The 23838-nt window shown below is 51.0% G+C and overlaps 1 protein-coding gene across 1 annotated transcript in view; it reads right to left on the reverse strand.

Annotated features, from left to right (window-relative positions):
• The window catches only part of LOC138262135 (prostatic acid phosphatase-like), a 452521-nt gene that overhangs the window by 260479 nt on the left and 168204 nt on the right, over positions 1-23838 (reverse strand). The gene's annotated exons all lie outside the window — the stretch shown is intronic.

The following is a 23838-nucleotide window of genomic DNA, read 5'->3' on the forward strand; positions in this document are numbered from 1 at the left end:
GCTGAGCGTCAACGCATGCCATTACACCTACGCTCCTTCCGCCCCAACAAAGATAGTAAAACACTAATGGCCGGTGTTCTGTGTGGCAGTACAGCTCTGACGTCGGGGGTACACATTCGGACGGGGGAGGGTCAAGAGGCAGTACACCGGCGAATCGGCAGCAGGATCCGTGCCTGGCCTGCTACACGAGAAGACCAGGGCCCTCCAGAACAGTGAGGCGGCAGTGCCTCCCAGTGGCCGCAGGTGGTTACTGCAACCCTTTGAGTGGAAAATACAAATAACAAGCATTAACAATGCAATGGGTCTCGCGTTTGCTCGAGTTCGAGCTATTAGTGTTGTAAATTCCTAACTGGAAATTTCTTGCCACATACATTGAAAATGAGAAGTAAAACAGTTGACAGAAGCAAGCCAATTCAAAGCACCACTGCTGCCATGAGCGCGAAAGGTATTTGCTCCCTGCCTGAATGTTTAGAAAGGATTGCGACTGGGATGAAAGGTGTAATGTGGGGCCCTAGGCCCTCATGCTCGTAAATGAAGTGACGCAGACACGGTGGTAGGGTGGTACAGAACTGGCCTCAGGCACGTGCGCCTGGCCCCTTTTATTGGCAGGGTCACCTGACTGGTGACGCCTGTGTTGGGTGGGTGTGTGTTACATATGTAAGACCAGCCCTCAGCAGAGTGGCTGGCAGAAAGACTAGAATGAGTCCAGCTGGACTCTACATCCCTCCCAAACTTTATTGAGGAACCAAACAAAAGTCCAACCTGTAAAAGAAACAATAACAAAGCACCACAATCAGTCTCTCGGCCTCTAAAAGGCAGACTGCAGAATTGCAGTGGACATGGTGCAGCTGGGAGCACCCAGACACCTCCGCACGAGTCCATAATTTAACCAGGTACAGCTGGGCACGAACACTGTGTGGATGACGTCCAAATACTTCAGTTGCTTGTCCACGACCTCACAGTTCGCTGGATATTGTTGATCGGGTCCTGCCTGGGCTCATGTGGTCAAAGTCTATTTACAGTTTCTGATGCGGGTGCATCTGGAGCAGTGGGGAGTTCACTGTACACAGTTCTGGACGGCATTCTGACTCTGGAGATTGTCTACCTCCTAAGACTGCAGATGACGTGACGGCCTGGGGCGCCTGGAAGTCCAGCGGCAGAGCAGCAGCAGTCTTCCCTCTCGTGCCAGACCTCCATCAAGCAGGAGTCTCCTCGAGGCCCTTTCGCGGGCTTCCACAGGACTGTGTGGACTGTGCTTGCCTATCTCAGGCCCAGCAAAGACGTCTCAGAGGAACAGCCTACAGGACCACATCCTAGTCTCGCATGGAGCCACAAGGGTTGTTGATGCAGGGTCCGCTTGCTCGAGCCATCCGGATTCAGGTGCTCTGGCCATAGTGCAAAGTCTTCAGGTGACCAGTCTCTCGATATGAGACCTCCGTGCTTCCGGATGCCTGACGTGGCGCTGTCTCAGATGCATTCTCTCTCAGCGATATTCCGCTCTCACAGGAATTTGTCGGAGGCCCTTGTCCGTGGATTGCGGCTGGACTGCGTGGGCTGTGCGGGCCAACGTCGGCCACGCCAAAGGAGTCTCTCTGAACTCCCAACAGGGCCACGTCCTAGTCTTGTGCAACCCCAAGGGTGGATGGTCCAAATGATCTGGTCTGCTCTCACCGGCAGGCGTCTGGTTCACGGAGCTCATGGCAAGTGTTCAGACGATAAGTTTCTACGTTGCCAGACATGCCTTGTCAGCATCGGTTCTTGTTGCTGACTGTCTCCACTCAGGTGGTGCTGTGCTCCTCCTTCGATGATTGGGCGATGCACCTCATCATGATGATGATGTTTTTTTTCATCCTTTTGCAGATCAAACAGGTGGCGGCGGCTTCGTCAGCGGAATGACCACTTGATGGACATAGGGGCCAAGGCGGGTCTTGTGTGGCCTGTGCAGTCGGCGTCAGGGATGCCATCACAGCCAAGCAGCCGGTGACAGGTGACAGGTCGGTCGTACTGGGAAGCGTGGGGGACCACCCGCATCGCTGTCTTCAGTGACGTCTGCTCACCCCGGTGACTGTCTTGTACTGATGGGTACCTCATCTGCTCGCACGAGTCCTCAGTTGTGTCACTCTACTTCCTTCCACTTTCACACCTGCGATGGAGTTGATCTGTGGTGTGACCGGTCTGTCACACTCCTCTCCTAATTTCTTGTTGGCATCGTGCCACTCTCTCTTCTCCTTGGTGTGGCGTCGTGCCACAGGTCACATGTTGCGGCACATGGACCTTGTGCTGCACCTCCGCTGGTACATCTTCCTCTTCGTCCTCGATGTGGCGTTGTGCCACAGGTCGCATGCTGCGTCACATGGACCTATCACTGCACCTCCTCTGGTGCATCTTGCTCGTTCGCAGCCTCTCACAGGCTGATTCCTGCGGGTAGGACATGATCTGCTCTTCAAGCAGACCTCTCCCGGTCTGGTCTGTTCCCGGATCCTCTTGGTGGACCTCTCTCTGGCAGGAGGGTCCCCGCTCTCTTCCTCCTTCTCTTCACTCGAGGGCGGCGCTCTTGCTCCTCGAGGCTGCGCTGTTACGGCGCTCACTCCTGCCATCTGCTCTGGCAGGGTCGATCAGTTCAGATGACCTGCTCACTGATGGGCCAACAGTGGCCATCTTCCGTCGCTGCGCGGCCAGCTGACATGGCCTCTTTTCCCGTGCGTTACGTCACGCTCTCGGGTACTCTCTCCATCTTCACGGACTTTACCCATGTCGTCACATTCTCTGGCGCAGCTCTCTGTGCACGCTGCGCACATGTCAGTCTCTTTTTTTCTGGGCGTCCTGTGGCAACGCCTGGCATGTCCCTTTCTTGTCCTGCGGTGATGTCCATCACTGCTGGGGCATGTGGCGTTCTCTCGTCGGTGGCGGCGGACGGCCGCCAGAGGCTGCGCAGACCATGCGCGCTCTCTTCATACCTCACGTGGCACTTACGGCCGTTTCTCACTGTTGCAGCTTGGCTGGGACAGCTGCAGTCTTCTTCCCTTTTTCAGCGTCGCCCGCGTCGCTTTCTTCTTCCTCGCTGTTTCCATCTTCTGCGCCGTTTCTGTCCACGGGCGCACTCTTGGTGTGTAGCAGTCACTTTCTGAAGGTGCTGCTGTAAACTTGCCTTCTTCCAAGCTTATTTTCCCTTTAAAACAGAAATAGGGTGCAATACCAACTCTGGCCACTGGATGCCAGTAGTGCACTTTTTTTTTCTAGCTTCAAGACAGTCGTTCCAGTTACCAGCCTCGTTTATTTCAACAGATGCCGGTGAGGAGGGCATGCTGCCGGGAGGACTCCGTCATGCTGGAGGGGGCTGCAGGTAAGGGTACTTTTATTTATTTTCTCCCTTTTCTCTCCATGTTTTTCTTCTGTCCTGTTCATTTTTTTTTTCAAGACTGACCAGCCTCGTTTGAAGAGGCACTTAGATGGCACAAACGTTAGTGAAGTGGGGGTGGGGGCTCCGGGCACAGGTTTTTTTTCTCTTTCTATCTAGGTGCGTGTGAGCACCTTTCTTCATTTATTGGAGGTGGGGGTGGGGCCCTGGTGCTTTGGTGCGTGGATGCACCATGCTGGTTCACAGTATTTTCGGTGCGTGTCTGCACCACTTTACTCGGTCCTACCATGCACGAAAGTTGGTGGGGGCGGCTCTGGGCATTTTCTTGGGCATTTTCTGTCTTTTGAGGTGCATACCAGCACCGTCACGGATCTCTCGTTGCGGCCGCAGCAGTCCTCCGTGCTGCGGCCGTTTTGCCAGCATTTTTGGGGTGGGGGCGGCCCTGGGCATATTTTGTTCGGTGCGCGAGAGCACCATTGTTAAAATGAAAAGGGGCGACCGGCCCCGGCCACACTTTGGCACCTTCTCACGGTGCACGGCGCGCGACAGCGCCACTTTAAAAGTAAAAGTGGGAAAACGCCCCAGTAATTTTCTTTTTGTCCTCGGTGCCGATCGCACCATGTTCATCACACGCGGCCGCAGCAGCACGGACCGCGTTCTTTTCCTGGGCCGACCGGCCCCGGCCACATTTTCGCACTTTCTTCGATGGGGGAGGGGGGGCGGCCCTAGGCATTCCTCTTTATTTTCTTCGGTGCGCGGGAGCACCATTATTTAAGATTAGACGGGCGACAGCCCCACCCATTTTTCCTTTCGCACTTCCATTTCTTCACGGCGCGCAACAGCGCCTTCTGCTCATGTGCTGACTCTGGGGGGGGGGCGCGCTCAGGGCAATTCCTTCTGGGGGCACCGGGAACACAAGCCTCACAGCGCTTTATTTTCTTTCAGCACCGCAGCCGTTTTGGCAGCGCTGCGGGACGCTGTCATCGACAGCACTCACCCCCTTCTTTCTTACCGATAGGGCTGCGACTGCACGGCCTCACTTCTCCTCTTCCCCGAGTTGAGTCCATGTCTGCGACCACGTGGGGTTTCCGATCCCACCCTCGTCGCCAATGTAATGTGGGGCCCTAGGCCCTCATGCTCGTAAATGAAGTGACGCAGATACGGTGGTAGGGTGGTACAGAACTGGCCTCAGGCACGTGCGCCTGGCCCCTTTTATTGGCAGGGTCACCTGACTGGTGACGCCTGTGTTGGGTGGGTGTGTGTTACATATGTAAGACCAGCCCTCAGCAGAGTGGCTGGCAGAAAGACTAGAATGAGTCCAGCTGGACTCTACAAAAGGCAAACTCAAACCGGAGATGAGGCCATCACACGCTGCAACAGGAGGAAGGCTAACAGTTTGTGAAGGCCAACAAAAATGTTCACTGAGCTTAATCGCCTGGAGAGGGAACTTGGCACACAAAGAAGGAACATTTCACAAAATGCAACAACAAAAATGCAGCATTTAAGACGAGCACAATAGAAAATGAATTGCAAGAGTGGGTGTGGTTAAAAGCTCAGAAAGAGATTACAACAGGCTAGAGTGCTTGCCCGCTGGACCCTAAAAGTTGCTGGCAAATTCAAATTTGTTGGACAATTTATAAGTTATGTCTGTCATAAGACTTATTCATAAGGGAGAGGACGAGACTGGGGTGCATAGAGATTGGTACCTGCACCCTGGAGGTGCACGGAGAAGAGAACAAAGTCTCTCTGGGAACTTTCAGGAAGTGAGCTATTTTACGTAATGGTCTACATATTTATATAGCGCCTCACTCGCCTGTTGCTCAGCACTCCCAGTTTTGACAGTTGAGAACTGATGCTCAGGCAGATTAGGTTATTCGCCAGGAGCACACAATATGGTCAAGTACGTCTTTGCTTGCATGACAGTCTCTATATGTAGCGCCTAACCATGCAGTTTTATATGGTTCTCAGCACTCCCTTTGTTGACAGGGCCTTACCTCCTCCAAGCTCAGGTATTATCAGTGCTTAATTTGTGCTTGTTGTTTCCGATGTGGATCACCGGCATTTATTTTTGAGAGCTGGCGCTTATTTTTCTGCCTCATGCATTTACTGTGAGAAAAAGACACATATGGAAAAGACGGAGGAAGAGAAAAATTAAACACCGTCACAATGGGAGAAAGCAGAAATACGCAAGAGTGAGCTGAAGGGGCAGGGAGTGGGTATTAATGGATTAAAGCTGCCCAAGATGGATTCAGGATTATGCTGCCTCAGTATTCTTAATATAATAAACATGTTAATCCGATGTCACATTCTCATTTTAATTTAGCCTTTTCGTGTTGTGCGCGTCAATGAAACGTAATGAAACATCAAGTCTCTAATTAAAGTGCAGTGTCCTACTGAAACCGGCCTGTGTGTTTGGAATGCAGGAGAGGTGGGTTTAAAACACACAAGAACTGGATTAGGCTTCCTGGAGGAAGCAAGCAATTAGATAAGAAAAAGATGCCAATTTGAAACAAGCCGATGGACACCAAGAGCACCAAGCAAACACACAAAAGGAAACAGAAGTTAGCTTGCAGTGAATCGTATCTGCAAAAGAGCCATTATCCATGTTACCGGCAAAAGTGCAATTTCCACGTAACCGGCAAAAGTGCAGTTATCTATGTAACAGGATCAATGTCATGCAAAGCACGCAACTACTGCCCAGCGAAATTGTGCTGCCTACGAAACAAAGAGAAAAAGTAGTTCAGAAACCGTTCAGAAACCATACGGAAAACATGTAGCCTCGTATGTTTTCAGTAGTTGTCCGGTGCGCTCGAGAAGAGCTTAACAACGGAAAAGGCATGACGTATGCATGCCTTTTACAAATCAAATTAAGCAAATTTTAAAAGGCAAGCCAGTAGAGAGATAACAACAGGGACAAAGCGCTTTTCCTAAAAATAAATAAGCTGTGGATTAGGCAATTGAAAAGACTGCAGTACCAAGATAGCTGCCGTGCCCACAGGTGAAGGGCAGCAGCGCCCAAGGACAGTGACTACACAAGAGGAGCAGAGAGGTATGCAACCACTGCACAGCGAAAAGAAAGACCGCTGTAGCTGCCCAAAGCCGCCCTGGCTAAGCAGCAACAGCCTAGGGAGACTGCATGCCGCATGTGGCACACAAAGACAACGCTCATGGCCTGCGCAACCCTTAGCGGCCGTCTGCCGCCGCCGCCTCCAACGGGAAGACAGAATCACATGCCCCCAGCGGTGAAGGACATCACTGCAAGACAGGAGATGGGCATTCGAGGCGTCAGCAAAGACGCCCATGGAGAGAGAGACAATGTCATTGACACGCAGGGGGCCGCACCAGTGAACCTGACAACACGGGCAGGAGCCTGAGAGACAGTGAGCCCTCCGAGAGACATTGAGCCCTCCGAGAGCGTGATGCAAAGCTAGGGAGAAGAGGCCATGCCACCCGGCCACACCACAGCACAAGATGGCCACTGTTGGCCCATCGTTCAGCAGGTCAGCAGAACTGACCAACCCTGCCAAGCAAACAGAGTCAGGAGCAAGCGCTGCGACAGCGCAGTCTCGAGGCGCAAGAGTGGCACCCTCGAGCGAGGACGCGGAGGAAGGGAACGGCGTCCCTCCAGCCACGGAGTGGACCACTAACAAGATCCCGGAACGGACCAGACCTGCGAGAGGTCTGCCAGGAGAGCGGATATAGTCCTTTTGAAAGGACTCAGCCTGCGAGAGGCTGCGACAGAGCAAAATGCACCAGCAGCGGTACAGCGAAAGGTCCATGTGGCTCAGCATGTGACCTGTGGCGCAATGACACATTGAGAAAGATATAGGAGAGAAAAAAGTGGTACGACGTGAATGGATAAAGAGAGAATGGGTGCAACAGATCAACACCACCACAGGTGTGCAAGCGAAAGGAAGAGAGCGATAGGACTGAGGTCTCGTGCCAGCAGACAAGAGGGCATCCATCACCACGAGCCAGCCACCGGGGTGAGCAGACGTCTCTGGAGACAACGCTGCGGGTGGACCAACTGTAAGCAGCCAGCATGCGCAAACCGCGTCCAGGCCCCATGCGTCCCAGCTGGACCGTCCTGTCACTGGCTGCTTGACCACGATGGCATCCCTGTTGCCGACTGTACAGGACAGCCAACTACCAGAAGTGGCCACGAAGTCCATCCAGTCATCTTTTGGCCAGAGAAGATACCGCCACCTGTTGATCTTCCACAAGATGTAAAAAGATTGTCATCTTTATGAGGTGCATCACCCAAGCACAGCACCACAAAGTGGAGCCAAAGTCAGCAACAACATCCGACATTGACAAGCCATTTCTGGCACCATGGGAAGCTGACCATCTGAACACCTGCCATGAGCCCCTGTGAACCAGACACCTGCTCACGAGAGCACACCAGACCATTCGGTCATCCACCCTTGGGGTTGCACGAGGCTCGAATGTGGTCCCGTGACAATCCAGGGATAAGGGCCTCAAGAGAATTCCGGTGAGAGAGGAATCCTGCGACGAGAGATGTGTCTGAGGCAGCTCCACGACAGGCACCCGGAAGCATGGAGGTCACAGACAGAGACTGGTCACCCAAAGACTATTGTGCTAAGGCCAAAGCACCTGAGTCTTGAATGCCTGAGCACGCCAACCCTGCGACAACCACCATTGTGGCTCCATGCACAACTGGGATGTAGTCCCGTGGCAGCCCGCCAAAGGGCCCGAGGAGACTCCTGTCCAGTGGAGTTCTGGCACGAGAGGGACACCTAACGCTGCTCTGCCAATGGACGTCTGGATGCACCAGGCCTTCCCCAACAATTCTTCTTTCGTCCAGGTCATTTGTAGTCTTTGTAGGTGCACCATCCCAGAGCCAGAATGCCTTCCAGAAACTGTTAAAGTGGACACGCCACTGCACCCGATGCACCAGCATCGAACTGTGTAAATAGAATAACACCATTAGCCCAGGCTGGACAGGACTTATAGGAAGCTGGCTCTGTATCTACTATATCAAAGTGAGATATAGTGTGCACAGAATCCAGGGGTTCCCCAGAGGCTAAAGTAGATAATACTAATGCTCTCTTTGTGGTAGTGTGGTCGAGCAGTTAGGCTTATCAGAGGGTAGTGCACAGCATTTATTGTACACACACAGACCATAGAAGAAGCACATACTCAATGACTTAACTCCAGACCAATGGTTTTTATGTAACAAAAATATATTTTCTTAGTTTATTTTTAGAACCACAAGATTAAAGTTGCAGGTAAGTACCTTAAAAGTTTCGTATTTCACACAGGTATCAACAGTACTTTCTCTGAAATAGGTAAGTAACACAGTTTTGGAATTATTGGCACATTTACAGTTTTAGTCTCTCGGTTTTAGGAAGTCCACCGGTTGGAGTTCGAGTTAACTCCAAACACCCATCACCAGCAACACAGGACCTGCCAGGTGCAGAGGTTAAAGTTGAGCAAAGTTAACGTGGGCTCCTAAGGAGACAGGGGGTACTCGGAATTCGGTCAGCCAGCAGATAAGTACCCGTGACTCAGAGGGCAGACCGGGGGGATTAGAGGAGCACTGGAGGGGCCACAAGTAGGCACTAAACACACACCCTCAGCGGCACAGGGGCGGCTGGGTGCATGGTGCAAACAGGACGTCGGGTTTCCAATTCTGGTTCATGAGGAGACCCTGGGGATCACTCAGAGGCTGCAGGCGGGATCTGGGGGGGGTGTCTCAGGCACACCACCGGTCGGACAGGGAGCAGGTCCGCCTTCTGAACGTTGAGGCACAGGGGGTCAGTTTCTCCAAGGCCTGGGGGATGTGGGTGCAGTGTGTCCTTTAAGCGTCGGATATCTTCATCCGGAGCTCGCGGTCAGGGGAGCCCTCGGGATTCCCTCTGCAGGCGTTGTTGTGGAGGGGTGGGGAGGTCAACCTAAGCAGGACACTTTCTAGCAATCGCCTGGGGACCCTCTCTTGCTGGGTGAACCACCTGGACACGGACCGTGGGTGTCAGGTGTACAGGAGTCCAGACTGACGCATCCGGAGTGAGGTGGGAGTCCTTGGTTGTAGGTTTCTTCAGACAAAGCCGCTGTCCTCAGGAGTTCTTGGTCCTTTTAGGTGCAGGGCAGTCCTCTGGAGTTGGCAGAAGTCGCTGGGCCCGGTGGATGCTTCACTGGTCTTTTTGCAGGTTCTTTGAAGCAGGAGACAGGCCGGTAGGGCTGGGGCCAAAGCATTTGTCGTCTTCCTTCTTCTTTGCTTGAGGTTTCAGCTTAGCAGTCCTTCTTCTTCTTGTAGGTCATCAGGAATCTGGTGAGCTGGGTTCAGGGAGGCCCTTAAATCCTAGATTTAGGGACGTGTTAGGGGTCAGAGGGCAGTAGCCAGTGGCTACTGTCCCTGAGGGTGCCTACACCCCCATTGTGACCACTCCCTTTCGGGAGGGGGACACATTCCTATCCCTATTGATCCCTGTCCTCCAAACCAAGGTGGAGGACTCTGCAGGGAGGATGTTACCTCAGCTCTGTACACCTTAGGGGTGGTTCTGGCTACGGTCCTCCCCTAATTTTCCCGCCTTACTTACTGCCAAAAGTGGGGATTTGTCCGGGGGGCGGGCATCTCGAACTAACTGGAGTGCGCTGGGGCACTGTAACCAGAGGCTTGAGCCTTTGAGACTCACGCCAGGTGTGACAGTTCCTGCAGATGAGGTGAGAAGCACCTCCATCCAGGACAAGCTTTGTTTCCGACCACAGAGTGCACAAAGGCCCTCACCCTATGTGGTCTGAAAGTGGTAGGCTGGCACAGACCGGTCAGTCCTACACTAGCAGTTGGGCTAACACACAGGGGGCATCTCTTATATGACCTCTGTGTGCATTTGTCAGTAAATCTCACACTGGCATCAGTGTGGGTTTATTGTGCTGAGAAGTTTGATACAAAACTCCCCAGTATTCAGTGAAGCCATTATGGTGCTGTGGAGTTCGTGATGACAAACTCCCAGACCATATACTTAATATGGCTACCCTGCACTTACAATGTCTAAGAATGGACTTAGACACTGTAGGGGAATAATGCTCATGCAGCTATGCCCTCACCGGTGGTATAGTGCACCCTGCCTTAGGGCTGTAAGTTCTGGTAGAGGGGTGATTTACCTATGCCACAGGCAGTGGGTTGTGGGCATGGCACTCTGAGGGGAGTGCCATGTCGACTTAGTCATTTTCTCCCCACCAGCACACACAAGCTGTGAGGCAGTGTGCATGTGCTGAGTGAGGGGTCTCCAGGGTGGTATAATACATGCAGCAGCCCTTTGAGAACTTCCCTGGCCACAGGGCCCTTAGTACCAGGGGCACCACTTAAAAGGGACTTATCTGTGTGCCAGGGCTGTGCCAATTGTGGAGACAAAGGTACAGTTTAGTGAAAGAACACTGGTGCTGGGGCCTGGCTAGCAAGGTCCCAGCACACTTTCAATCATAACTAGCATCAACAAAAGGCAAAAAGTTAGGGGGTAACCATGCCATGAGAGGCATTTTCCTACAAATACCATCTAGATATGCTGCGCTAAAGGACTCCAAATCAGCAAGGACTTGATTCACCAACCTTTGGAAGGTGGCACGGGCATTCTTTAAGCCTAAGGGCATTCTTTAAGCCTAAGGGCATAACAGTGAACTGATACTGCCCATCAGGCGTAGAGAATGCTGTCTTTTCTTTGGCTCCAGGTACCATCCTAATTTGCCAGTAACCCGCAGTTAAGTTAAAGGTACTTAGAAATTTGTCTGCATCTAACTTATCAATCAAATCATCTGCTTTAGGTTTGGGGTGTGTTCCTTAGTGACAGAATTGAGTTGTAGGAAGTTGGCTCTGTATGTGCTATTTCAAAGTAAGGAATAGCATGCACAGAGTCCAAGGGTTCCCCTTAGAGGTAAAATAGTGGTAAAAATAGATAATACTAATGCTCTATTTTGTGGTAGTGTGGTCGAGCAGTAGGCTTATCCAAGGAGTAGTGTTAAGCATTTGTTGTACATACACATAGACAATAAATGAGGTACACACACTCAGAGACAAATCCAGCCAATAGGTTTTGTTATAGAAAAATATCTTTTCTTAGTTTATTTTAAGAACCACAGGTTCAAATTCTACATGTAATATCTCATTCGAAAGGTATTGCAGGTAAGTACTTTAGGAACTTCAAATCATCAAAATTGCATGTATACTTTTCAAGTTATTCACAAATAGCTGTTTTAAAAGTGGACACTTAGTGCAATTTTCACAGTTCCTAGGGGAGGTAAGTATTTGTTAGGTTAACCAGGTAAGTAAGACACTTACAGGGCTTAGTTCTTGGTCCAAGGTAGCCCACCGTTGGGGGTTCAGAGCAACCCCAAAGTCACCACACCAGCAGCTCAGGGCCGGTCAGGTGCAGAGTTCAAAGTGGTGCCCAAAACACATAGGCTAGAATGGAGAGAAGGGGGTGCCCCGGTTCCGGTCTGCTTGCAGGTAAGTACCCGCGTCTTCGGAGGGCAGACCAGAGGGGTTTTGTAGGGCACCGGGGGGGACACAAGCCCACACAGAAATTTCACCCTCAGCGGCGCGGGGGCGGCCGGGTGCAGTGTAGAAACAGGCGTCGGGTTCGCAATGTTAGTCTATGAGAGATCTCGGGATCTCTTCAGCGCTGCAGGCAGGCAAGGGGGGGGTTCCTCGGGGAAACCTCCACTTGGACAAGGGAGAGGGACTCCTGGGGGTCACTTCTCCAGTGAAAGTCCGGTCCTTCAGGTCCTGGGGGCTGCGGGTGCAGGGTCTCTCCCAGGCGTCGGGACTTTGGATTCAAAGAGTCGCGGTCAGGGGAAGCCTCGGGATTCCCTCTGCAGGCGGCGCTGTGGGGGCTCAGGGGGGACAGGTTTTGGTACTCACAGTATCAGAGTAGTCCTGGGCTCCCTCCTGAGGTGTTGGATCTCCACCAGCCGAGTCGGGGTCGCCGGGTGCAGTGTTGCAAGTCTCACGCTTCTTGCGGGGAGCTTGCAGGGTTCTTTCAAAGCTGCTGGAAACAAAGTTGCAGCCTTTCTTGGAGCAGGTCCGCTGTCCTCGGGAGTTTCTTGTCTTTTCGAAGCAGGGGCAGTCCTCAGAGGATGTCGAGGTCGCTGGTCCCTTTGGAAGGCGTCGCTGGAGCAGGATCTATGGAAGGCAGGAGACAGGCCGGTGAGTTTCTGGAGCCAAGGCAGTAGTCGTCTTCTGGTCTTCCTCTGCAGGGGTTTTCAGCTAGGCAGTCCTTCTTCTTGTAGTTACAGGAATCTAATTTTCTAGGGTTCAGGGTAGCCCTTAAATACTAAATTTAAGGGCGTGTTTAGGTCTGGGGGGTTAGTAGCCAATGGCTACTAGCCCTGAGGGTGGGTACACCCTCTTTGTGCCTCCTCCCAAGGGGAGGGGGTCACAATCCTAACCCTATTGGGGGAATCCTCCATCTGCAAGATGGAGGATTTCTAAAAGTTAGTCACTTCAGCTCAGGACACCTTAGGGGCTGTCCTGACTGGCCAGTGACTCCTCCTTGTTTTTCTCATTATTTTCTCCGGCCTTGCCGCCAAAAGTGGGGCCTGGCCGGAGGGGGCGGGCAACTCCACTAGCTGGAGTGTCCTGCTGGGTTGGCACAAAGGAGGTGAGCCTTTGAGGCTCACCGCCAGGTGTGACAATTCCTGGGGGTGTTAGCATCTCCACCCAGTGCAGGCTTTGTTACTGGCCTCAGAGTGACAAAGGCACTCTCCCCATGGGGCCAGCAACATGTCTCGGTTTGTGGCAGGTTGCTAAAACTAGTCAGCCTACACAGATAGTCGGTTAAGTTTCAGGGGGCACCTCTAAGGTGCCCTCTGGGGTGTATTTTACAATAAAATGTACACGGGCATCAGTGTGCATTTATTGTGCTGAGAAGTTTGATACCAAACTTCCCAGTTTTCAGTGTAGCCATTATGGTGCTGTGGAGTTCGTGTTTGACAAACTCCCAGACCATATACTCTTATGGCTACCCTGCACTTACAATGTCTAAGGTTTTGTTTAGACACTGTAGGGGTACCATGCTCATGCACTGGTACCCTCACCTATGGTATAGTGCACCCTGCCTTGGGGCTGTAAGGCCTGCTAGAGGGGTGTCTTACCTATACTGCATAGGCAGTGAGAGGCTGGCATGGCACCCTGAGGGGAGTGCCATGTCGACTTACTCGTTTTGTCCTCACTAGCACACACAAGCTGGCAAGCAGTGTGTCTGTGCTGAGTGAGAGGTCTCCAGGGTGGCATAAGACATGCTGCAGCCCTTAGAGACCTTCCTTGGCATCAGGGCCCTTGGTACTAGAAGTACCAGTTACAAGGGACTTATCTGGATGCCAGGGTCTGCCAATTGTGGATACAAAAGTACAGGTTAGGGAAAGAACACTGGTGCTGGGGCCTGGTTAGCAGGCCTCAGCACACTTTCAATGGTAAACATAGCATCAGCAAAGGCAAAAAGTCAGGGGGCAACCATGCCAAGGAGGCATTTCCTTACACAACCCCCCCCCAAACGAAAGAGGATGAGACTAACCTTTCCCAAGAGAGTCTTCATTTTCTAAGTGGAAGAACCTGGAAAGGCCATCTGCATTGGCATGGGCAGTCCCAGGTCTGTGTTCCACTATAAAGTCCATTCCCTGTAGGGAGATGGACCACCTCAACAGTTTAGGATTTTCACCTTTCATTTGCATCAGCCATTTGAGAGGTCTGTGGTCAGTTTGAACTAGGAAGTGAGTCCCAAAGAGGTATGGTCTCAGCTTCTTCAGGGACCAAACCACAGCAAAGGCCTCCCTCTCAATGGCACTCCAACGCTGCTCCCTGGGGAGTAACCTCCTGCTAATGAAAGCAACAGGCTGGTCAAGGCCATCATCATTTGTTTGGGACAAAACTGCCCCTATCCCATGTTCAGAGGCATCAGTCTGCACAATGAACTGCCTAGAATAATCTGGAGCTTTGAGAACTGGTGCTGAGCACATTGCCTGTTTCAGGGTGTCAAAGGCCTGTTGGCATTCCACAGTCCAGTTCACTTTCTTGGGCATTTTCTTGGAGGTGAGTTCAGTGAGGGCTGTCACAATGGATCCATATCCCTTCACAAACCTCCTGTAATACCCAGTCAAGCCAAGGAATGCCCTGACTTGAGTCTGGGTTTTTGGAGCTACCCAGTCCAGAATAGTCTGGATCTTGGGTTGGAGTGGCTGAACTTGGCCTCCACCTACAAGGTGGCCCAAGTAAACCACAGTTCCCTGCCCTATCTGGCATTTGGATGCCTTGATAGAGAGGCCTGCAGATTGCAGAGCCTTCAAAACCTTCTTCAGGTGGACCAGGTGATCCTGCCAGGTGGAGCTAAAGACAGCAATATCATCAAGATAAGCTGTGCTAAAGGACTCCAAGCCAGCAAGGACTTGATTCACCAACCTTTGGAAGGTGGCAGGGGCATTCTTTAAACCAAAGGGCATAACAGTAAACTGATAATGCCCATCAGGTGTGGAGAATGCTGTTTTCTCTTTTGCTCCAGGTGCCATTTTTATTTGCCAGTACCCTGCTGTCAAGTCAAAGGTACTTAAGAATTTGGCAGCACCTAATTTGTCTATGAGCTCATCAGCTCTTGGAATTGGATGAGCATCTGTCTTGGTGACAGAATTGAGCCCTCTGTAGTCCACACAAAACCTCATCTCTTTCTTTCCATCTTTGGTGTGAGGTTTGGGGACTAAGACCACTGGGCTAGCCCAGGGGCTGTCAGAGCGCTCAATTACTCCCAATTCCAGCATCTTGTGGACTTCCACCTTGATGCTTTCCTTAACATGGTCAGATTGTCTAAAGATTTTGTTCTTGACAGGCATGCTGTCTCCTGTGTCCACATCATGGGTACACAGGTGTGTCTGACCAGGGGTTAAGGAGAAGAGTTCAGGAAACTGTTGTAGGACTCTCCTACAATCAGCTTGCTGTTGGCCAGAGAGGGTGTCTGAGTAGATCACTCCATCTACTGTGCCATCTTTTGGGTCTGATGACAGAAGATCAGGGAGAGGTTCACTCTCTGCCTCCTGATCCTCATCTGTTACCATCAACAGATTGACATCAGCCCTGTCATGGAAGAGCTTAAGGCGGTTCACATGGATCACCCTCTTGGGGCTACTGCTTGTGCCCAGGTCCACCAGGTAGGTGACCTGACTCTTCCTTTCTAGTACTGGGTAAGGGCCACTCCATTTGTCCTGGAGTGCCCTGGGAGCCACAGGCTCCAGAACCCAGACTTTCTGCCCTGGTTGGAACTCAACCAGTGCAGCCTTTTGGTCATACCAAAACTTCTGGAGCTGTTGGCTGGCCTCAAGGTTTTTGGTTGCCTTTTCCATGTACTCTGCCATTCTAGAGCGAAGGCCAAGTACATAGTCCACTATGTCTTGTTTAGGCTCATGGAGAGGTCTCTCCCAGCCTTCTTTAACAAGAGCAAGTGGTCCCCTTACAGGATGACCAAACAGAAGTTCAAAGGGTGAGAATCCTACTCCCTTCTGTGGCACCTCTCTGTAAGCGAAAAGCAGACATGGCAAGAGGACATCCCATCTCCTTTTGAGTTTTTCTGGGAGCCCCATGATCATGCCCTTTAATGTCTTGTTGAATCTCTCAACTAAGCCATTAGTTTGTGGATGGTATGGTGTAGTGAATTTATAAGTCACCCCACACTCATTCCACATGTGCTTTAGGTATGCTGACATGAAGTTGGTACCTCTGTCAGACACCACCTCCTTAGGGAAACCCACTCTGGTAAAGATACCAATGAGGGCCTTGGCTACTGCAGGGGCAGTAGTCGACCTAAGGGGAATAGCTTCAGGATACCTGGTAGCATGATCCACTACTACCAGGATATACATATTTCCTGAGGCTGTGGGAGGTTCTAGTGGACCAACTATGTCCACACCCACTCTTTCAAAGGGAACCCCCACCACTGGAAGTGGAATGAGGGGGGCCTTTGGATGCCCACCTGTCTTACCACTGGCTTGACAGGTGGGGCAGGAGAGGCAAAACTCCTTAACCATGTTGGACATATTGGGCCAGTAGAAGTGGTTGACTAACCTCTCCCACGTCTTGGTTTGTCCCAAATGTCCAGCAAGGGGAATGTCATGGGCCAATGTTAGGATGAACTTCCTGAACAGCTGAGGCACTACCACTCTCCTAGTGGCACCAGGTTTGGGGTCTCTGGCCTCAGTGTACAGGAGTCCATCTTCCCAATAGACCCTATGTGTTCCATTTTTCTTGCCTTTGGACTCTTCAGCAGCTTGCTGCCTAAGGCCTTCAAGAGAGGGACAGGTTTCTTGTCCCTTACACAGCTCCTCCCTTGAGGGTCCCCCTGGGCCTTAGAGCTCAACCTGATAAGGTTCAAGCTCCAAAGGCTCAGTTCCCTCAGAGGGCAGAACTTCTTCCTGAGAAGAGAGGTTCCCTTTCTTTTGCTGTGTTGCAGTTGGTTTCCCAACTGACTTTCCTTTTCTCTTGGTAGGCTGGGCCATTCTTCCAGACTCCAGCTCTACTTGTTCACCCTGTGCCTTGCATTGTGCTCTTGTTTTCACACACACCAGTTCAGGGATACCCAGCATTGCTGCATGGGTTTTTAGTTCTACCTCAGCCCATGCTGAGGACTCCAGGTCATTTCCAAGCAGACAGTCCACTGGGATATTTGAGGAGACCACCACCTGTTTCAGGCCATTGACCCCTCCCCATTCTAAAGTAACCATTGCCATGGGATGTACTTTTCTCTGATTGTCAGCGTTGGTGACTGTGTAAGTTTTTCCAGTCAGGTATTGGCCAGGGGAAACCAGTTTCTCTGTCACCATGGTGACACTGGCACCTGTATCCCTCAGGCCCTCTATTCTAGTCCCATTAATTAAGAGTTGCTGTCTGTATTTTTGCATGTTAGGCGGCCAGACAGCTAGTGTGGCTAAATCCACCCCACACTCAGAAACTAGAGTAGCTTCAGTGTGGACCCTGATTTGCTCTGGGCACACTGTTGATCCCACTTGGAGACTAGCCATACCAGTGTTACCTGGATGGGAGTTTGGAGTGGAACCTTTCTTGGGACAGGCCTTGTCTCCAGTTTGGTGTCCATGCTGTTTACAGCTATGACACCAGGCCTTTTTGGGATCAAAGTTTTTACCCTTGTACCCATTGTTTTGTGAAGAGGCTCTGGGCCCACCCTCCTGTGCAGGTTTTTGGGGGCCTGTAGAAGACTCTTTACTATTTTTAGTTTTGGTTGTCTCATCACCCTTCCCCTGGGGATTCTTTGTGACCCCTTTCTTTTGGTCACCCCCTGTTGAAGTCTTGGACACCCTTGTCTTGACCCAATGGTCCGCCTTCTTTCCCAATTCTTGGGGAGAAATTGGTCCTAGGTCTACCAGATGCTGATGCAGTTTATCATTGAAACAATTACTTAACAGGTGTTCTTTCACAAATAAATTGTACAGCCCATCATAATTACTTACACCACTGCCTTGAATCCAACCATCTAGTGTTTTCACTGAGTAGTCTACAAAGTCAACCCAGGTCTGGCTCGAGGATTTTTGAGCCCCCCTGAATCTAATCCTATACTCCTCAGTGGAGAATCCAAAGCCCTCAATCAGGGTACCCTTCATGAGGTCATAAGATTCTGCATCTTGTCCAGAGAGTGTGAGGAGTCTATCCCTACACTTTCCTGTGAACATTTCCCAAAGGAGAGCACCCCAGTGAGATCTGTTCACTTTTCTGGTTACACAAGCCCTCTCAAAAGCTGTGAACCATTTGGTGATGTCATCACCATCTTCATATTTAGTTACAATCCCTTTAGGGATTTTCAACATGTCAGGAGAATCTCTGACCCTATTTATGTTGCTGCCACCATTGATGGGTCCTAGGCCCATCTCTTGTCTTTCCCTCTCTATGGCTAGGATCTGTCTTTCCAAAGCCAATCTTTTGGCCATCCTGGCTAACTGGATGTCCTCTAAACTGGGGTTATCCTCAGTGATTTCAGAGGTGTTGGTCTCTCCTGTGAGGGAACCAGCATCTCTGACTATTATTTTTGGAGTCAGGGTTTGAGGGACCCTGTTCTCCCTAGATAGGATTGGTAGGGGGGAATTTTCCTCCAAGTCACTATCCTCTTCCTCTGAGTTGCCACCCTCAGAGGGGTTGGCCTTTTCAAACTCTGCCAAAAGCTCCTGGAGCTGTATTTTGGTAGGTTTGGGGCCCATTGTTATTTTCTTTATTTTACAGAGTGACCTTAGCTCCCTCATCTTAAGATGGAGGTAAGGTGTGGTGTCGAGTTCCACCACAGTCACATCTGTGCTAGACATTTTGCTTCTAAAAGTTGGAATACTTTTTAAGAATCTACAACTGGTTCTAGAATCTAATTCAAACTTTTACAAACTTTTAAACTCTAAAAGAAATGCTAAACAGGATCTAACACAAGGCCCTAGCAGGTCTTTTAAGAATTTAGAAAACTTTTCAAATTGCAAAAATCAATTTCTAATGACAATTTTGGAATTTGTTGTGTGATCAGGTATTGGCTGAGTAGTCCAGCAAATGCAAAGTCTTGTACCCCACCGCTGATCCACCAATGTAGGAAGTTGGCTCTGTATGTGCTATTTCAAAGTAAGGAATAGCATGCACAGAGTCCAAGGGTTCCCCTTAGAGGTAAAATAGTGGTAAAAATAGATAATACTAATGCTCTATTTTGTGGTAGTGTGGTCGAGCAGTAGGCTTATCCAAGGAGTAGTGTTAAGCATTTGTTGTACATACACATAGACAATAAATGAGGTACACACACTCAGAGACAAATCCAGCCAATAGGTTTTGTTATAGAAAAATATCTTTTCTTAGTTTATTTTAAGAACCACAGGTTCAAATTCTACATGTAATATCTCATTCGAAAGGTATTGCAGGTAAGTACTTTAGGAACTTCAAATCATCAAAATTGCATGTATACTTTTCAAGTTATTCACAAATAGCTGTTTTAAAAGTGGACACTTAGTGCAATTTTCACAGTTCCTAGGGGAGGTAAGTATTTGTTAGGTTAACCAGGTAAGTAAGACACTTACAGGGCTTAGTTCTTGGTCCAAGGTAGCCCACCGTTGGGGGTTCAGAGCAACCCCAAAGTCACCACACCAGCAGCTCAGGGCCGGTCAGGTGCAGAGTTCAAAGTGGTGCCCAAAACACATAGGCTAGAATGGAGAGAAGGGGGTGCCCCGGTTCCGGTCTGCTTGCAGGTAAGTACCCGCGTCTTCGGAGGGCAGACCAGAGGGGTTTTGTAGGGCACCGGGGGGGACACAAGCCCACACAGAAATTTCACCCTCAGCGGCGCGGGGGCGGCCGGGTGCAGTGTAGAAACAGGCGTCGGGTTCGCAATGTTAGTCTATGAGAGATCTCGGGATCTCTTCAGCGCTGCAGGCAGGCAAGGGGGGGGTTCCTCGGGGAAACCTCCACTTGGACAAGGGAGAGGGACTCCTGGGGGTCACTTCTCCAGTGAAAGTCCGGTCCTTCAGGTCCTGGGGGCTGCGGGTGCAGGGTCTCTCCCAGGCGTCGGGACTTTGGATTCAAAGAGTCGCGGTCAGGGGAAGCCTCGGGATTCCCTCTGCAGGCGGCGCTGTGGGGGCTCAGGGGGGACAGGTTTTGGTACTCACAGTATCAGAGTAGTCCTGGGGTCCCTCCTGAGGTGTTGGATCTCCACCAGCCGAGTCGGGGTCGCCGGGTGCAGTGTTGCAAGTCTCACGCTTCTTGCGGGGAGCTTGCAGGGTTCTTTCAAAGCTGCTGGAAACAAAGTTGCAGCCTTTCTTGGAGCAGGTCCGCTGTCCTCGGGAGTTTCTTGTCTTTTCGAAGCAGGGGCAGTCCTCAGAGGATGTCGAGGTCGCTGGTCCCTTTGGAAGGCGTCGCTGGAGCAGGATCTTTGGAAGGCAGGAGACAGGCCGGTGAGTTTCTGGAGCCAAGGCAGTAGTCGTCTTCTGGTCTTCCTCTGCAGGGGTTTTCAGCTAGGCAGTCCTTCTTCTTGTAGTTACAGGAATCTAATTTTCTAGGGTTCAGGGTAGCCCTTAAATACTAAATTTAAGGGCGTGTTTAGGTCTGGGGGGTTAGTAGCCAATGGCTACTAGCCCTGAGGGTGGGTACACCCTCTTTGTGCCTCCTCCCAAGGGGAGGGGGTCACAATCCTAACCCTATTGGGGGAATCCTCCATCTGCAAGATGGAGGATTTCTAAAAGTTAGAGTCACTTCAGCTCAGGACACCTTAGGGGCTGTCCTGACTGGCCAGTGACTCCTCCTTGTTTTTCTCATTATTTTCTCCGGCCTTGCCGCCAAAAGTGGGGCCTGGCCGGAGGGGGCGGGCAACTCCACTAGCTGGAGTGTCCTGCTGGGTTGGCACAAAGGAGGTGAGCCTTTGAGGCTCACCGCCAGGTGTGACAATTCCTGCCTGGGGGAGGTGTTAGCATCTCCACCCAGTGCAGGCTTTGTTACTGGCCTCAGAGTGACAAAGGCACTCTTCCCATGGGGCCAGCAACATGTCTCGGTTTGTGGCAGGCTGCTAAAACTAGTCAGCCTACACAGATAGTCGGTTAAGTTTCAGGGGGCACCTCTAAGGTGCCCTCTGGGGTGTATTTTACAATAAAATGTACACTGGCATCAGTGTGCATTTATTGTGCTGAGAAGTTTGATACCAAACTTCCCAGTTTTCAGTGTAGCCATTATGGTGCTGTGGAGTTCGTGTTTGACAAACTCCCAGACCATATACTCTTATGGCTACCCTGCACTTACAATGTCTAAGGTTTTGTTTAGACACTGTAGGGGTACCATGCTCATGCACTGGTACCCTCACCTATGGTATAGTGCACCCTGCCTTGGGGCTGTAAGGCCTGCTAGAGGGGTGTCTTACCTATACTGCATAGGCAGTGAGAGGCTGGCATGGCACCCTGAGGGGAGTGCCATGTCGACTTACTTGTTTTGTCCTCACTAGCACACACAAGCTGGCAAGCAGTGTGTCTGTGCTGAGTGAGAGGTCTCCAGGGTGGCATAAGACATGCTGCAGCCCTTAGAGACCTTCCTTGGCATCAGGGCCCTTGGTACTAGAAGTACCAGTTACAAGGGACTTATCTGGATGCCAGGGTCTGCCAATTGTGGATACAAAAGTACAGGTTAGGGAAAGAACACTGGTGCTGGGGCCTGGTTAGCAGGCCTCAGCACACTTTCAATGGTAAACATAGCATCAGCAAAGGCAAAAAGTCAGGGGGCAACCATGCCAAGGAGGCATTTCCTTACATGAGTCCTCCGTAGTCCACACAGAATCTCATTTCTCTTTTGCCATCTTTGGTCTGAGGTTTGGGGACCAAGACCACTGGGCTAGCCTAGGGACTGTCACACTGCTTTATTACCCCTAACTCCAGCATTGTGTGGACTTCCACTTTGATACTCTCTTTGACTTGGTCAGACTGTCTATAGATTTTGTTTTTGACAGGTAAACTGTCCCCTGGGTCCACATCATGGGTACACATGTGTGTCTGACCAGGGGTCAAAGAGAAGAGCTCAGCATACTGCTGTAGGACTTGCCTGCAGTCAGCTTGCTGTTGGGAAGAGAGGGTGTCTGAATAGACAACTCCATCTACTGATCCCATCTTTAGGGTCAACCGAGAGGAGGTCAGGAAGAGGTTCACTCTCTGCTTCCTGATCCTCATCAATAACCATCAGCATGGTTATGTCTGCCTTATCATTGTAGAGTTTCAGCGGTTAACATGGATCACCCTCTTGGGTGTCCCGCAACTGCCCAGGTCCACTAAGTAAGTGACCTGACTCTTCTTCTCTAGGACTGGGTGAGGGCCACTCCATCTGTCCTGAAGTGCCCTGGGAGCTACAGGCTCCGGAACCCAGACTTTCTGCCCTGGCTGGAATTCAACCAGTGTAGCCTTTTGGTCATACCACAACTTCTGGAGTTGTTGGCTGGCCTCAAGGTTTTTGCATGCCTTTTCCATGTACTCAGCCATCCTGAGTGGAGGCCAAGCACATAGTCCACCACATCTTGTTTAGGCTCATGGGGAGGTCTCTTCCAGCCTTCTTTAACAAGTGCCAGCCAGTGGTCCCCTTACAGGATGGCCACACAGAAGTTCAAAGGGGGATCTGAGGCACCTTGCTGTAGGCAAAAAACAAGCGTGGCAGGAGGACATCCCATCTCCTTTTGAGTTTTTCAGGGAGCCCCATGATCCTGCCCTTCAATGTCTTGTTGAATCTCTCAACAAGGCCATTGGTTTGTGGATGATATGGTATGGTGAACTTATAAGTCACCCTACACTCATTGCACATGTGCTTGAGGAAAGCTGACATGAAGTTTGTACCTCTATCAGAAACCACCTCCTTAGGGAATCCCACTCTGGTAAAAATACCAATTAGGGCTTTGGCTACTGCAGGGGCAGTAGTTGACCTAAGGGGAATTGCTTCAGGGTATCTGGTAGCATGATCCACTACTACCAGTATATATTGATTCCCTGAGGCTGTGGGTGATTCAAGTGGACCCACCATGTCCACACCAACCCTATCTAACAGTACCTCCACCACTGGAAGTGGAATGAGGGTGGCCACCTGTCTTGCCAGGTGACACAGGAGCTGCAAAACTCCCTATCTGTCTGGGACATGTTGGGCCAATAAAAATGGTTCACAAGTCTGCTCCATGTTTTGGTTTGTCCCAAATGCCCAGCTAGAGGGATGTCATGGGCCAAAGTGAGGATAAACTCTCCAAACTCCTGAGGCACTACCACTCTCCTGGTGGCACCAGGTTTGGAATCTCTGGCCTCAGTGTAAAGGAGTCCATCCTCCCAATAGACCCTGTGGGAGCCACTGACATCTCCCTTCTCCTGTTCAGCAGCTTGCTGTCTGAGGCCTTCAAGAGGGGGACAAGTATTTTGCCCCTGGCACAGCTGTTCCCTTGTGGCCCCCATGGGCCCAAGAGCTCTACCTAATAAGGTTCCAGCTACACGGACTCCGTTCCCTCAGGAGATAAAACATCTTCCTGAGAAGAGCGGTCTTGTTTCTTTTGCTGTTCAGAGGCTGGTTCCCCAGTCCTCTTACCTTTTCTCTTGGAAGGTTGGGCCATTATTCCAGGCTCCAACACTTCTTTTTTTACCCTGTGCGCTGCTCTGTGCTCTGGTTTTCACACACACCAGTTCAGGGATATCCAGCATGACTTTTGAGTTCTACCTCAGCCCATGTTGAGGACTCCAAATCATTCCCTAGCAAACATTCCTCTGGGATTGCAGAAGATACCACTACCTGTTTGTGGCCAGTAACTCCTCCCCATTCTAAAGCCACCATAGCCATTGGATGGACCTTAGTCTCATTGTCAGCATTGGTAACTGGATACGTTTGGCCAGCCAAATACTGTCCTGGGGAAATCAGTTTCTCTGTCACCATGGTGACACTGGCACCTGTATCCCTCAGGGCTTTGTCCCATTGATTAAGAGCTTCTGCCTGTATTTGTGCATGTTTGGCAGCCAGCCAG

Source organism: Pleurodeles waltl, chromosome 10 (genome assembly GCF_031143425.1).
Source record: "Pleurodeles waltl isolate 20211129_DDA chromosome 10, aPleWal1.hap1.20221129, whole genome shotgun sequence".
Classification (NCBI taxonomy): Eukaryota; Metazoa; Chordata; class Amphibia; order Caudata; family Salamandridae; genus Pleurodeles; species Pleurodeles waltl.